Raw genomic sequence first — 15,175 nt, forward strand, 5'->3', positions numbered from 1 at the left:
ACCCTGGGCATCCAGGTAGGCAGAAGCCATTGCTCTCCCCAAGTCAGTCATTTCAGTGCAGGTTATTGTGTTGGTCAAGCATGATGTCCCATTTGTGATTCATTGTTAATCACTCCTGAAAACTTTATTGTCCTACCTGCGCCTAGCGGCTGTTTGCAGGATTAGCTGCTCCATCACTGTCCCTAGGTATCAAGGTGTAAACTGAGGCACCTGAAGTTCCCAGGATCTTCTTTCTTGCCCTTTTCAAGGTAGGAGTAACATTTGCTCCTTTCACTACTCCAGTTCCTCTTGTCATTAACTGTTAACAGTTAATAACATGACATATTACTATATAAGAAAATATGGATGGTGACCTTTTTTAATATTCCCAGGACAAGCGTCTTGATTGGAATTATTTGGATGCTGTCCTGCTTAAGGTACAAAATTCTTACTCAATTCAAAATGATGTAAACAAAAAAGTTATATTCCCAAGATTGAAACTGAAGAATAAATGTATATAAGTGTAGGTCTTTATTTCTTGTGTAGACATTACTTCCTTAGTCAACTTTAAAACTGTGTTAGGATCTGCAGTGGTCCTTTTAATTTCATGTGGACTGAAAACAGGCACCAGTTGCCAGAAAGTTAAAGCTATGTTAGATGGCCTTGATCACATCAGTTCTACTGATAGTAAATCATTAAAAATTCTGGAAAGAGACACAAGAAAAATTCAAAGAAGTTCAAAAGTAACTTCATTATAAAAAAAAAAAAAGTAATTCTTTGTTAACTATTTTAGTTTTCTAGTAAATACTTGCCATCTATTGAGATATGAGAGAGAGGAAAGCTGATACATGTTTATGCAAGAATGATAAGACAAAAATTGAGGCTGCAGAAAATAGATGGAAATTAGAGCATGTTATTTAAGAATTAATACCATAAAGCATCATATAAGTGCTAATTTTTCCTCAAAACATAGAAAATGCTCCTGGAAGATAACTACTGCTCATATGTATAAGACAGCAAGAAACACAGAGCCTGTCAAATCACTATTTCATTTCCAAAAGAACTTGTCCCTAAAAAAATCAGAGTTTTATTACCAAAACACCACCTCAGGTTTTGGTCTAGAAAAGCTTTGGGAAGTGGAGACTGATGAATTAAGCACTGCAAATTCATGAGACAGCCACACACTTGCTAGTCACACAGTGAAAAGAAACAACCAAACCAGTCAAGGACAGAAATTGAAGACGTCTTCTTTCTTCTCCCCTGCAGTTTGCTTTATTGATTCATTAAATGAGGGCTATTTAAGAAAGAAACGCTTTCACTCTTAGACACTCTCAGCAAAATAGCAACCGAAGACAAACAAAATCTGTACCTGAATTGGAAATAGATACATCTTACAGAAAATGCTGGGTTTTATAATTTCAGGGGTCTCAAATGTAAACATTGTGATAACACACAGAAATCAAATTTCAATACTGCATATTTAGAGTTATTAAAACCTTCTATGGAAAACCTGTTCATGCAGCACACACAGCACCTGACAAGAAAACGTAAAGGGGTGAGGTAGAAAGTCCAACAAATCATAAATGATCAGGAATTTACCAAGAACTACTTATCAAAAGATGAAAAATGAAAGAAAAAAACCCAACAAGACAACAAAACAAACCAACGGTGAGGATGTACCTTACTCATCATTGTGTCAATTTTCATGAATAGAAAGTGACAAGCAGTGGTTGGCTCAGGTATGTGATAATAAAACAGACTACAGGCCTTGATCAGAGAGTATTGTCTTACATAGCAAAAAATCTTTAAATGCCCGATGAAGTAATTATTTTCCATTAATATGCCTAATTGAAGCTTCTGAATCAGAAAAAGATGCCTGATTTTTGACAACTGTCATTTTGAATCTAGTATTTCCAGCGTCGTTATAACAAAATGTATTCTTGACACAAGAAATGTAAAATGCAAAATGTAAAACTAAAAAACCATCTCAGTACTGAAGAGTCTGGCATCCACTAAGAGATGCTGCACCACACATAGATGGCAATGGTTGATCAGAGATCATATGAAAAAAGTACAGGGATAAAATGTAATCAACAGGCAATGACTTAAGCAGAAGAAAAAGAATGTATTAAAGTTAATTTTGACTTCTGAGCTGTGACAGAAGAAGATGCAGTTAGGTGCCCTAAGGGAGTATAGCAGGTGTGCAGGTCCTACACAGAATTGGATGGTATTTCCAGCAGCCATAGAAATTACACCATGAGCCTATCAGCTATCAAGTAGCTAGTATACTTGGCTCCTTCATCTGTCTTATGAAAGAAGGAGTTCCTGCTGATGGAAAAAACCATATCTAATATGAGCTGTGACTAAACAGCTGCATTGTGTGTCTAATTCAGTTTCAAGCCCTGGAAGGTATGCAGTGTGGTTGCACACTTCGAACATGTGAAGATTCTATGCTTCCTTTGCACTGAAATTTTAATTCAGGCTGTGCGTAATTCCAACTACTTGGAAAATGTCCAGCAAGTTGTGAGAAAAACACATTGGAGCATTTTTACCTCGAAGTGTAAAGTCTCCCTCTGCAATATTCTGGTGATAGAAGTACTCAGGACATCTGTGTCACATCACTGCCTAGTTTAAGTGGGTATTTGAGGTTCAGTCCTTTAAATCCCAGATGATTATTTATTCATTTATCTGGCAAAAATCTCTAGTTCTAGTCAGAAAGGAAGGCCTGGCTTTGTTTAGGCACCAGATGAGGTTCTCAGCCCTGAATGCCCAATGGAGGACATGGCTTCTCTCCGGCCTCGAAAGAGGCACGTGGCTCAGAATCATTTCCTCCAAGGACAGCTTTGGCTCTCTTGGCTCTCAGTTCTCCTTGAAACTTTGCTTCTGAATCAGGCCTTCCCCTGCTTAGTCACTACCTCATGGGGGTACCAGGGAGCCCCATCAAGGTGAATACTGTGAAGAACAGCCTAAAAATTTGATAGTGCACAGATAGTGCCTCTTTCTCAGCTAATGAGCAGCATTTTTCAAGGGACACTGCCAAAATATGCCATTTAAAGTAATTTACATTGCTAATGAAATTAATGCCAGTGAATATTCCATTTTCTCAGCCTATCCACAGCATGGTTTCCAAGTGTATATAAGAATAATGCATACCAAAAATATGTGCTTGAAATATTTCCAATAGCAACAAAAAGTCTGAATGTGATCACCTTACCTCCTGTAAATAGCATTTCATTGCTAGACTTTTATTTATTTGGGATTTTAAATTTAACTTCTAGTCTTCAGTGAAAGGTCATTCCCAAGCAAGCAGAATCTCTTAAATAGGCAACTACTTGGAGATCAGAAGAGCCTAGAGAGTTATAGCTGTGTAACAATCATATGTGATAGAAATCAAACATTTGTTTCAAACCCTGTAATTCTAACTGACATACAGAATGTTAATGACTGAGGAAGGAACAAAGGCAATGGAAGCTTCAGCAAATCCTCATGCAAAATTAATACAACTTTGAATGAACACTTGAAATTAATCCAGGAAATTTAAACTTGTACCTGTAGTTTCACACCTGTATATGACAAAGCTTTTCAATCTGTCTTCCTTGTTCAAGGAAGTGTGAGGAGATGGGGGCGGGGAAAGGCAAAAAATCCTGCCTTGATGCTGGGAATCAGCTTTTTATTCTCACTCTGACACTCAGAACTTTAAGTGTTATTACTGCCCCAAAAAGAAACCCTGAAATATAATTTCAAACTTCTTACAATTTTTTTTTCCCCACTCATCTTTGTCTGGTTGAAACTATATTATATTAGGGGAAAAGCTCACACAATCTGCATACGTGCCTACATAGAGATGACTATATATTACCAGAAATGCAGAAAGGCGTCACAACATATTTACAGCTGGATGGCACTGAAATTATATGTCAGTTGCCCAAGCATTCTCATCATCAGAATGACAGCTGGAGTAAAGAAATTGCTGGTGCTGTTTAATTGTTTACCACAAGAGGCATTTAATAAAAATAAATGAAGATGCTGTGCTCTTGGCAGTGTATAAAGGTATTACAAGATTCTCTGAGATTTACATTTACCAATATTTTGTTAATTGTTGTTCTACTTCTGACTTAGCTGGTTGCATCTAATTTCACAGTTGAATTCCTAATATAATTTCTGAGCTTTATTAGTAGTGATCTGGTTATTAAGAGACATATGGTAAATTTAAAAACCCAATAGTTGTTAAAAGGGGACTGGATGTGCAGTCTATTGAAATCAGTGGAAATTTCACTTTGACTGTGGACCCAGCTCGAGGGAAGCAGCATCTCAGCCACCAGGAATACTGGTAACTCACTACTTTCCCACTGCCTCCCTCCAGCAGTGTCCTGAAAGCAATCCCCTGTCTGTTGTCTGCTCCAGTTTTACAATCTCACTAGTAAAGAAGGCCATTCTTTTTTGTTGGTTTATTTATAATTTCAACAATTTTAAAGCAGCCACATTTTATTTTACAATTTTCATTAACAATTCATTTTTGCCCAGAAAACATCTAAGTGGATTCCAAAGGTCTACCTATTGCCAGCACTTAATTTCTTGACCTCTAATCAGCTTTCCTCCATTAAATCAATATTTATATCCCTTTCCTCATAAAACACATCAATGTCAAAAGCCAGTGATATCAAGGAGTCAATGTTACTCCAGTCTATTGCAAAAATTGGAGAAAAATGTAATGTATTATACAAGAAGTTTGCATCGAAGTCACAGAAATCTTACTTAAGATCCCAGTGTAGACATATATCCTTTATTGTTCTAACTTAAATACATAAATTCACCATAGTAGAATAAGATCCCACAGTCCTCTTTACTGCAAGAATCACATTTTAAGAACATTCCTGGCTAGATTTTCAAAGAAATTTATCTCTCCACCCAAGAACGACTTTTTGTATTTTCTTTTTATTTTTAAAAAAACTTTTCTGACTTAATTTTTCTTCAGTAATTCAGATTTCAACATTCTGAGTTTTTTAGGAAATGCTGCTATGTATGCAGCAGGTTTACAGTTACCAAGCTACTTACTAATATGACAGTCATAAACAAAGATTAAATTTGAATCTGTATTAATTACATTACAGCAAGACCATATATGCATTTAGATATGAATTACAGAAACAGAGACATTGAAATGCCTGCCCTCAATTCCTCTTTTGATGCTTTTTGGGACTCCCAAAACTACTGAGGCATGCTGATAGCTAGGACCTTGTTGAACTTGGCAGAGTCAAGTCATGTGAAAATATATGTAACTACAATATTAGGAAAAGTTTCTTTGGGTAAAATGATACACAATCCTGACATGAACACACAGAAATGGACCAGATGATATAAACAAGCAGTACAGGCTTGTGTGTGCCTAGGCTGTGTACCTGTGCAGCGCAAGTTCCAACATGGAAAAGACATACACAAATGTGATGCTATGAGTGGACAGCAGATGTGAAATAGCACTGGCTCAGTGATGCCTTTTAGCACACTCCTGCTCTCTGGGGACACATAGTGCCCCATTTTTCACCGAGGACATTCTTTTGACTTCACCAAGGGTTAGAGTAAATTAGCAGGGAGCTGCTGGCACTGCAGGTTCTGGCCCTGACCCCACTGCAGTGGCTTGTAGCCATGTCTGTGCTGTAGCAGTGTTGATGGTCCTACGCCATGATTTTGCACAGCTGTGTTTGATAGAGCCCAAGTGCACACTTGGGTCCGTAAACAGACTAAATTGTGTCTAAGGAGGCAATACACAACTTACTGACGTCTTTACTGCAGATTTCCATCAGCTGAAATTGTAGGATAGGTGTTCTGCTTTTCAAAACTGCTCTCAGAAACAGCTTCCACCTCTGAGCTGAATGCTGCTAGCAAAATGAAGAGTATGACACTGCCTGAGGCAAGATAACACACTTGAATGAAACAATGTGGTCTTGGCACAAATAATTTCCTAAAATGGAAATTTCTGAGGAAAATTTCCTAAAATGGAACTTTCCAAGGAAAAAAATCATGCATTAACCATTTTTAACTTAAAAATGTCTGAAATTAGTGTAAATTAATTTTAGAAGCGGTCTGCCAAGTACAGTCAGTTGATGTCTCCAAGTGTTGGTGAGGGGAGCATACAATGGCCTCTGGAAGCAGCAGTGATGTAACATTGGGGAAGCTGAGATGGAATTAGATAGCTGGCTCTGAATGCATACTGCATTGTGCTCACAGTCTACAGCCAGAAAGCCCAAAAGTCCCCCCATCAGCACACAGAGAAGGGAGGAGGCCAATAATGCAGAGGAACAGAAAATTGCAATGCAAAGACCAGCAGGAGGAAGGATCCTTCACCCATTGCATGAGGCACCCTTGCAGATCCATTTTACTGCTCTGCAGACTGAAGACACATCACATCACGAGACATGCTGGGGCTGGGTAAGGCAGCCTGGTCTGCTTGCTGTACAACCACCAGTAAAGCAGCCTGATCTGCCCATATAACACCCAGCACAGCGTGGAAAAGATGACAGGTGAAATTAGTGGGGAACTCTCTTCTGGGAGCAGCAGAGGCACCCATGTGCTGACTTGACATACTCTCTAGAGAGATGTGCTGTTAACTGGGGGATTACGTCAAGGATTCCAGCTGGACACTACTAAGCCTCCTAAAAACCACTCATTACTCAGTGCTGTTGTTTCACACGAGTACCAAGAAGGATTACAGGGCCCTGGAAATGGGCTTATCAGTCCTGGTCAAAGGGAAGTGGTTTGAAGGTGCTGTCTTTCTCATACAAGAGATGCAGCAGTCCTCCAGTACCACTTTACTGCATGCTCTGAAGTAGTTCCATGCCTTTTGTGAACTGGGGATGGTCACACTACTCCAGACATGACCTCACCAGGGTAAAGTAGAGGGGCCAGGATCACTTCCCTTTACTGTCTGGTCACTCTCTTTGTAAATGCATTCCAGGGTACCCATTGGCCTTTCTAGCTACAAGGACCTACCAGGACTCTCAAGTTCTTTTCTGCAGAATGGTTTTTCATCAGGCCAGGCCCAGCCTGTACTGGTGCATGGGTTCATTCTTCCCCAGCGGCAGGACCCTGCAAATTTGACTTTGTTTAACTTCATTAGGTTCCTCTCCTGTTCAGGTCTCACACAGCCTCCTGGAGTATCAACCACTCCTCCCAGTCCTGTGCCATGCACCAACTTGTCCCTTCACCCAGGTCACTGATCAGTAAGATGGACTGAGCCCTGGGGAGCACTGCTCACTACAGGCCTCCAGCTGCACTCTGCACTGCTGATCACAACCCTCTGAACTCTGCCAGACAATTCACAACCCAGTTAGGTGGCATAAAGTAAAAAATATGATATATTGTTGGAGAGCATCCAAATGCAAGTCACAAGGATGATGAAGGGTCTGAAGGTGAAACTGTGAGGAGAAGCTGAGTTCACTTGGTCTGTTCAACCTGGTGAAGAGAAGATGAGAGAAGAGCTCAATGCAGTCTACAGCTTCCTCGTGGGGGAAAGTGGAGGGGCAGGCACTGATCTCTCAGTGACCAGTGACAGGACCTGGCTCCCTGAGATGCTAGTCTATCTTTCAAGGAACAGTAGGGCACTTTGCAGGATCTCAGCTTGTCAGTGTAATCCTATAACTTATTTACTACAGAGTGCTTTTAAAATCCATCAAGAAAAATCTATTATGCTTTAGAAAAATCTATTTATGCCTTCATAAGTGTTTGAACGCTGCAGCAGCCTGTGCTCCAGTAATAAGAGTTACTTGCAATGTGACTAGCTGTTTTTAAATGGCCACAGCCTACTCTGTCTCTGCAGGAACAGCATCTCTCATGTCTGTCTCCACTGTGTCATCTGCTCAAACTGAAGGCGGCTCTCACAGCCCTCCCCTTGAGCTCCTCAGAAATGGATGAGCAGAAAAGCATTTGTAAATCTCAAGAGATCACAGGAAGAATGTAAACACACAGAGAAGCAATCCAGAGGTAAAAAGGTTTCACAGCATGTAATTCAAAAGGTATGCTCTGAGTCAGAAAATGGCTGCTACCTGGACATTTTGAAATCAAAAGTTGATGAAAAATTACGATTTTTTGGAAGTCAGATACAGGCAGAGATGTATTTTATTTCATAGTTGAAATACCAGAGCAACATCTGAAAGGGAACATAAATTTAGTGTGTCTGCTGCTAATGAAATACTCATTAAGGTATTAGCTCAGGTGAGCATAAAAAAGGATGTCATTTCAGCCCCACAACTAGGAGAGGAAGCCTGAAGTACCTTTTCCACACCAAAATTACAGTCTCACAGAATACTTGAGAGTGGATGACACCTCTAAAGACCAACTTTTCCATCCCCTTTTCTCAGAGCATGCTTACCTAGGACAGATTGCTCAAAGCCATGTCCAGTAATGTTTTGAATACCCCAAAGAATGCAAAGTCAACACTCTTCTTTGGACAATCTGATCCAGTGTTTGATCACCTACACAGAAATTAAAAAACAACCTTCTTCCTTCCAAGAAGAAATGCAACTTGTGCTTATTTCTTCTTGTCCTGTCTTTGGATATCACTGAGAAGGGTATGACTTCATCTTCTTTGTTTCCTCCCATCATCGGGTAGTTACAGATTGATAAATTTTGCCCTGAGATTTCCCTTCTCTGGGATAAACCCTCTCAGCTCCCTCAGTCTCTCATGATATGCCTGATGTTTTAAGCCCAGCCTCAATCATCTAAGTGGACCCTTTGTTAGATTTTCTAGTATGTCCACACCTTTATTGTACTAGGAAAGTAACTCCGTGTCTTACCGGTATTGAGGGATTTGGTACCTTGCACAACTTGCTGCCAACAGTTCTAACACATCCCAGGATGTTTTTAGCCTTTGACACAAAGGACTATGGCTGGCTAATGACCATCTCATAATTTACCAGGACCCCCAGATTCTTCTCTGCAAAGCGGCTTTTTAATTAAGCATTTACTCATGCCACGGGTTATTCCTCTCAAGTCGTAGGATCTCACATTTGCTCTTGTTTGACTCAATGGGTTTCCTGTTGACCCATATATTTTTAATAGTGGCAGAAACAACTGGTGGCAGAAACAACTGTTGTATCAGGTACTCCTTCCAATTTTATATCATCTGAAAACTGGCTGAAAACTCTGTCTCATCACCCAGGCCATTAATAAAGATGTCAAATGGGATTTGGGCCTGTATTAGAGGGAGGAGGTAGCTCATGTTCAAGGAGGTGGCAAAGTATGAAATGAATAAGGGAGACTGGCAAAAATCTACCCTTTGATCAGGTCTACTACTATATGATTCATCTTCATATACATTAATTAATGCAGCTGATTTTTGACAGCAAACCATCTTTCAGGGTAAGTTTTCATTTCTGTAGACTGATGTTCTGTGACTGTGACTTGCTCCTACAAATCTATCTACTTTTAGATTGTATCCTAAACATGCCTTGATAGTCAAGAATTATTTACCTTCTAAGACCGGTGTTCCCAAATCTAATACTTTCCATGACAAAAGACTGAGAAAGTAAAAGAGGGCACTCAGCCCTGTCCCCCACACAGCCCTTTGGAGGGCCAAACAACATGTAATTTGCTATGATATCAACAAATCAGTGGGTTTAAATAGCTGGTGCTGAGGCCAAAAGGCTGCAGACTCAGAGGCTGCAAAGGTAACTGAGCCCTTCTGCAATCATAACCAAGCTGGTGAATGATCAGGGAAATTGCCTGAAAGCCACAACTACTCTGAAACAAAATACTAATGTAGGTATAGCCTAAAACATAGACAACATAGACAGAATTTGCTCTATCTCCAAGAAAATGCAGTAACAAAATTAGTCTGAAACACATGAGGGAACAAATATCTTTTTCCTTAATATCTTTACCTTATTTGTCTCTAGGAATAAGGAAGTAGTTTCTGAGGGGAAGCAAGAAAAGAGTCTAGAGAAATTGACAAGTGGTGGCTATAAACATACAAATATATATATATATATATATATATGTATATATGTGTATGTTTGCACATATGTGTGTCTAAATCCAAATGTATAACTTTAATCTTTTCCCAAAGCTCATAAAATTCAGGTCATGTAAGTCCTTGTTCTTTTTCTATTGCAAAGAAACACATTTTGTTTTTTTAGACTCAGTTTAGAATTCTCTGAATTAGTGGAGAAGGAATCTTGTCAGTTTCATAAACACCTGATGAGACCCATATATTACAACAAAACACAGCATTAAGAGGCCTGGCCTACCTTGCATGAAAAGCTGAGAACACAGCCATCAATAGGTATTTAATACTGCCTTGTAAGTTATTTATTTTTTTCTTAAAAAAAATAACAAGGAAAGAATGTGAAAATAATAACTCAACTTATAAACTCTAATTGTTGCATAATGTACACAAATGTGTGTATAAGAGCACTGAAACCTAGGCTTCTATTAAAATCAGCAGTGATACTAAAGATTAAATTTAGCTCATTGAAAAACAAATACAAATCAAATTAATGTACTGAATGTCTTTAAAAGCCATTTTTACTTTTCACAAATGCTTCTTTAGACTGTTAAAATTATTTCAATTTAAAATGGTATACTTACATTCTTATCAGCTGCAGATTTGTTACAGTAAGCAATTAAGGAGTTTTGTGTCATCCATCAAGAATGTTGAATTTTCTGTCAGTGTAAAAATTCACATTTAATAAAATTTTTGCAAAAGTAGCAACTGGTTGAATATTGAGCCCAAAAAGAGTATAAAAATTTGACCTACCTTTTGTATCCCATGACCAGAGTGTAATTAATCAAATAGTATTGACACTCTGGAGTATTGCAAAATAGCCCACTGCAATCATTCTTAAGATGCCCCATGTTAGGGACAGGCTTGCTGCTGCCAGTGAAGAAATCAGGTGGTAAAGTGAAAAACAAGATGCCTTTTGTCCTTCCATCCATACTTCCATTGGTTGCAGTGCCACCAGGGAATGAGTGGGTGTCAATCTGTCAGGCTTTTCTGTCAGGCTTTTCTTTTGTTGCATTCAAAGAAGACTGTCAGTGACAAATTTTAGCTTTCAAAAATCATGCATTAGAGCTAAATAATAGTGAAATTCTGCTCCGTTTCTTGTTTATCTTACATCCTGAACATATTTTCAGCTTGGGTAGATTTACTTTATTTTTCTTTTAGTGAAGCTGACATGCTGGTATGTTCATTATTCTAGTTTTAGGGTGCTTATGAAAACTATGAAATAGCAGAAGAGTCAGCAGAAGAGTATATTAGTGAGGATTGGTAACACTGTACCATAATAAGATGACTGCAGCAAACACCAGTGGGCATTGCTGTTTACATAAAATTTTTATAAGAACTTCCATTAACTATGTGCTTTACATTCTCTTAGATTGTTTGATTCAAAAAGGGATCCATTTAGATGTAAAATCAAGGTATATTCAGTTGGCCTTGAAATTCTCTAGGAAGATTTGAGATAGGAAAAAATTTTGACTTGGGCTAAAAGTTTGTTGGTTATTGGAGGGTTTTAAAAATAATTATGTAACCACTTTCAGAGAAACTATTTACTCTCTTGTTGAACTTGTTGAACCATTTTATCTTACTCTTTACCTAACAGTCTTGCAGAGTGAGACCTAAAATGGGAACTTTAAAACCAAGACATGGAAGTAGAGCAACATATGCCTGGATGCTGTTGGTATTTTTGCCATATTGGTTTAAACCTATGAGGGAGTATTTTGTCTGCACTCTCAGCAGATAGCCTAACAGCATGGCAGTGGCACACAGCTGACAAGTGACACAACAGAGCACTGGTGTGAAGTGACACAAGCAACTGAAAAGCAAGAAGACTTCTGTATGCTTTGCTCATATGCTTTCCTTTTATGTTGCAAGATCTTAATTTCAAAGGTTGATAAATTATTTAGTTAACAAGGAGTCTCTGAAAATGGATCTTGCTGTTCAGACAGCCAAACTAATGTCAAGAAAAGTAAATACTATCTCCTAGTTCTCTACTTCTTTTGCCTTTTGAGCTGATTTTCACTGGACTCCAGTGTCTAAATTTTGAGTGTGACTGAGGAGGCTTGTTTTACTGTTCTAGTAGGCCCATATATCCTGTGAGAACATTAAAAGATATTTCTTCTACTAAGCATTACACCATGAGTTGGGAGGAAAGAGCTAGAAGCAGAAGATTTGGTGAAGAGTGAATAATTTCACTCAAAGTCACCTTGCAGCTGGGAATACTAGGAACGTAAGTGTGGGAAAACTCCACTTATGCCTAGCATTCATGCCCTGCCTGATCTGAGCAGCAGGATTCCTGTGTAGAGAGACTCTCACAGATGTACTTGAGCCTCCTGATGGAGGAGAGAGAACATGAAAGCACAGCCTGATAAAGTGTGTGTGGTGCAGGCAGTGGGGCCCCCCCACTGTCTGCAAGGGTGAACTGAGCCTGGCAGAGCCTGAGTCCCTCTGTGTCTCTGCTGCCTGATGTTGTTAGGAAGATAATGATGAAAATCTCTGTATTTTGGCTGAGGTTTGCTGGTCTCCCTGGGTACCTGCAGCTGTCAATTCACATACCATGAAACACAGGGGATGAACAGTACCCAACTCATATCAAACTTCTAAGTTTCCTTTTGTAACCTGTTCAGTTACCTGAACCTCAATTTAATAGCTGTGTACAGCCACATTCATGAAGACAATTCTTTCTGCAATTTAAGCAGACATATTATAAAAGGAACTGGAACTTATTTGCACATACAGTGAGTTATTTTCCCTTCTAGTGTGTTATATTAGAACCTGGTGACTTCAAGTGGCTTACAAAGCTGTTACTTTTCTACTCAAAGGAATTTCACCTTTGTTAAAGAATACAAGTTTATTTTTGTTTTGCATCTCTGGGGCTTCACATATCACTACTGCAACAGAGAGTAAAATATTCAGGACCTACAAGACTTGGACTTACTCTGTTTTGAAGAACAGCTGGAATCCAGAGAACATGAGTGATGATTTGGTTTAGAGAGACTGACAGTACAATGCATTTATGGGGTAGAGAGACTGAATCTATAAGCTGCATGAGGCAGCGTCAAATTTGGGCCCTCTTAAAAGCAAGGCTTGTTTAACTCTTGATTCTGGCAATGATTTCTAGTCCTGTTTATTTGTTCCTTGTCTGCAAATTCAGGATAAAGACATTTCCTTGTTTCCCAGGTTATTCCAAAACCTGTTGAAAAATTACTAATAATATCTTTATTATGTTGACTAGCCAGGAAATTATGTTGACTAGTCAGGAAAAGTGTTGCCCATAAGGTAAAAGGGGATGTTAGCAAAATACAAGCTATATAGAAAGAATGACAGTTTGATGGAGTCTTTTTTAATCATCAGATATGTGATGTTCTAAAATGTTCTTTCAATAGGATGACTTAAGGATACATTTACTAAGCAGTAAAGAGATTCAGGAAAAAATAAATCTGATGGATAAGAAAGATAACTTTCAACTCCTTAGTGTTTAAAAAAATTTAACTATCTCAAAAATGTTTAATTTCTAGGGCTATATAAAGTATGCCCTATACTTTACTGCACATTTTAAGAAAAGTTTATTTCAAGACAGCTGATTCAACATTGCTGACAAGAATCCTGATTAATTCTAAGATAATTAACTAGTAAAATATGCTTCTTATGTTTCTCAACATAACAAAATGTTTGGCAGAAATCACAGTGCATGCTTTTGGCACTATTGTAATCTCCCCAAAGAAGCAGTTACATGTGCTGTGAAAAAGAAGTAGCTCTGGTATGAATAAAAGAAAATTCTTGCCACTTCCTCAAGCTTTCTTGTGTAAGGAAAATTAGAAATTATATTAGAAGATATGTGTTTTATTCATACAGAGATTTTAATCAACTGTTATTATGTTTTCAGAAGGAAAAAAAGTACTAAGAGCTGAAAATAAGTTTATGTGTTTCATTTAAACATAGGTCTTTTCAGTTCAGAAACCCCAAATCTAAATGCTGTCTGTCATTAAAACCCATGCCCATACTTGCTCCTCTAACAAGACTTTAATGAAACCACAAAAAACTTTGAGGATACAATCCATCTGTAATTCACAGAGAGTGCAACTAAGAGAATGGACAGCAATATTATCTGAGCTAATTACACTCAACTTTTCAGTTTCCATTGCACTAACAAGTCTTTGCTGACACCACCTTTTCAACACAGAGCTATTCTGTCACAGATATGAACTGTACCTGATACATCATTAATGTGGCCTGACTTCTATTTTACCTAGAATGAACACAAACACTATCATAAACACTGTAAGATGGGTTTATATAATTATTTTTCTTTCTTTACAAAGCAGTATATAATTCTTAAAACAAAGATTTCTAGGCCCAAGAAAACTTGTTCTGGAAACAGACTAAGCACATCTTCAGATCACAGATTAGCTCAGGAAAAGTTTGCTCAAATGGTTGACTCTGTGAATTCTAATGAAGTCACTAAAGTTGCCTATAACAACTTGCTTCTTGAGCTTGCACTCCAGTGTTCTGCTGACACAGCTGTAACAAAGATACACAGAGTCCCTGAGCTGCAGGATCCCTCCTGGACAAAGACATTGATCAGCAAAACTCTACTGTTAGCAGAGTTGCTCATTTCATTCATTGGATGCACTTTTGCAGACTGTATAGATTGAAACTGTACCTTCCCACTCAGAGCCTTTATCTGGAAAACTACATTTACATTTCAGTCAACAGTCTCAGTCCCTACTTCAGTGTGTTCCATGCGACTTTCATCTCATTGCACATGATAGAAACTAAGAAGCAAAAGTTGCAAGACAGATATCATGTCACAAGAAAAATTGCTTCCTGTACATCATCAGTTGGATTTTGTTCTGGAATTTGGGTATAGACACTGCTCATCTGCACGCAGGCCAGCAGAGCTATTAAGATGTCTCGGTTTCAGCACCAGTCACTTGGCAATGTATTTAAAGCTAAGTACCATCAGTAAAGCTCATGGCAATAAACAAAATTGCCAGATTGACTTTACACTTTAATTAATTAGAAGTACTTGTAAATTATCTTTACATCTTTTAGATGCAAGGCTAGCATAAGTAAAGTAAATCACCATTAACTGTTAAGATAAGTCCATAAAATAAGAAGGGATTTATTTAAAAAAGTAATTAAAATTAATAAAAGGGGACATTTTTTTTTATAATGGACACAGAAATGAATGCAAGGATGAGA

General features: G+C 38.3%; 1 long non-coding RNA gene across 1 annotated transcript in view; it reads right to left on the reverse strand.

The window, feature by feature from the left end:
• LOC146763831 (uncharacterized) overlaps positions 1-12,367 on the reverse strand; it is a 69,132-nt gene extending 56,765 nt beyond the window's left edge. Inside the window, exons 1-2 of the long non-coding RNA XR_014951211.1 lie at positions 10,730-12,367; positions 10,561-10,635 (exon numbers count right to left, since the gene is read on the reverse strand). This is a non-coding gene — a long non-coding RNA (uncharacterized LOC146763831). The remainder of the gene's footprint in view (positions 1-10,560; positions 10,636-10,729) is intronic.
• Positions 12,368-15,175: the final 2,808 nt, after the last annotated feature.

Source organism: Lonchura striata, chromosome Z (assembly GCF_050655825.1).
Source record: "Lonchura striata isolate lonStrDom1 chromosome Z, ASM5065582v1, whole genome shotgun sequence".
In the NCBI taxonomy this organism is placed as follows: Eukaryota; Metazoa; Chordata; class Aves; order Passeriformes; family Estrildidae; genus Lonchura; species Lonchura striata.